Here is a 2,080-nt window from a genome sequence, read left to right as displayed (position 1 = left end):
TTCAGCTGCAACATAGAATGTGTTTAGTTGTCTCTCTGGTACAGAAGAATCAAAGACATAATATTTTAAAGCATACACATCTCTGGCACATAAAACTTTAAAGTTTAGTATTTAAAAGTATTTTATAAAATGCTCTCTTGTGACAATTTATGTATTGCACAAAAGGTCGTTACATTGCCATTAAAGAGGATGCATTATGCTGAATTAATCATTACATCCTCAAGTCCAAACAGCTTGTTCATTAATAATGTCTGTTGAATCTTGTACTTTAATTAAAAATTAATGCATCTGTAGAAATGTTTAATGGCCATTGGAATTTGACACTGGCATAGAGAGAAATCTTCAAATGGACACTACACACTTCTTGTGGATTCATACAACATACAAACTAATGGAAAATAGGTTCCAAGAGAAAAAGGAAATGGAATTCATAAATCCCGTCAATGCATTAAAATCTGACAATGTCTGGATGTAATCACTAGACTGGTGACATATTCATATTCAAACAATCTTTCTGTCACCTTGTTTGCTGTGTGGGGTGAACTTTTGATGCCCTAATCATTATTACGGTAGGAAAGAAACACATTAAATGCCCATTTTGTTTTAAAATGATCCATTAGGAGCTTTCGCGGTGATTGGTTGAGAGGATAATCATTGTGGTGCTTACTGGTGATTGAAAGTGTAGTGATTGGTTGACAGAGTAAGTAATTAGAGGAGTCATCAGGTCAGACAGGAATGGATGACTCGGACAATTCCATCAAAGCACATCAAGATCTGAACACAATTTATTAAGGGAGACTGATCAAGAGAATAAATATAGTGGAAAAATAGTAGTAGTATTAATGGTCAATGATGAAAATTGGAAATCTATTTTTTTTTAATCCTTCTTTAAAACAAGTTCTGTAATCTACTATATATATATATATATATATATATATATATATATATATATATATATATATATATATATATATATATATATATATATATATATATATATATATATATTTAAAAACATTCATAATTTGCTAATCAAACACATTGATTAAATGCCTCTTAAAATGTCAAGTGTTCTTACCATTAATCACGAACTAAAGAAAAAAAAACTGCTTAAGCAGATTGAATACACTTGAAACATGCTCATCATTATTTTTCAAATGTTAGAAATAAAAAAATCAGGAATCAGGAATACTGACCTGAACTAACCCTTCCTTTTCATAAAAAGGTTATAACATGTAATAATAATTAAAATAACTTACCTTGATACACCTGATAAGCCTATACGGGTTAAATAGATCACACTGCCTTTTTAAGAAGTAGTTAAATTCCAAAGGTTTTATAATCCTCTTAAATTTGTTATTATTTCTGGTTGTGTATGTACTTGTACAACATGGGAGAGTTGGTTTAAATTTTTATAAGAAAGAAAGAAAAGAAAGTGTGCTTTCAGCACCATGGACAGGGCTCTGTGATGGCTGCTTGAATGAAAAGCATGTCCATTTAACACCTCAGCTCTGCAGAAAATAAGTGAGAGTGAAAAGCTGAGAAGACACTGAGAAGGGTTGAAAGGTAAAGATTGAAATACAGAAGGGACAAAGAGAGAAAAAGAGGTCTCAATGGACAGTGCTCAGATGTTGAATGAGTTTTAGGTTTCACTGCAGGGTTTCACTGCAGAAGTGACATATTGCTGGGACGCAGAGAGCTAAAAGGTGAGAATGAAAGATAGAAGACGAAAGTAAACAGTGAAGTATTGATAGAAGGTGGGGGAGGAAGATGTATGTCTGTGCATTTGTATTTATGAAAAAAAAAAGCATGACGTGTTAGATTATCAAAAGAAAGAAATCACCTCATTTTTTGACCATGCAGGTGCATAAACACACAGACCTAAATAACTAGAGAAACCCATGTCATGCTATTTCATAATTTCACACCTTTATTAAAACAGGTGCAGAAGATCATTCTTGAGAGACTATCTAGACTAGATCATGTTACTCTTTTCATCTTTTCACATCTGAGTTTCAGAAATGACAGTTTTCTCCAGCTCATTTCTCACGGTGTCTAAAAGCTGAGGAGACTAATAACG

The sequence above is a fragment of the Carassius gibelio genome, chromosome B3 (genome assembly GCF_023724105.1).
Source record: "Carassius gibelio isolate Cgi1373 ecotype wild population from Czech Republic chromosome B3, carGib1.2-hapl.c, whole genome shotgun sequence".
NCBI classification, from domain to species: Eukaryota; Metazoa; Chordata; class Actinopteri; order Cypriniformes; family Cyprinidae; genus Carassius; species Carassius gibelio.
The sequence above is the reverse complement of the archived record's forward strand: the minus strand, read 5'-3'. Positions refer to the sequence as shown.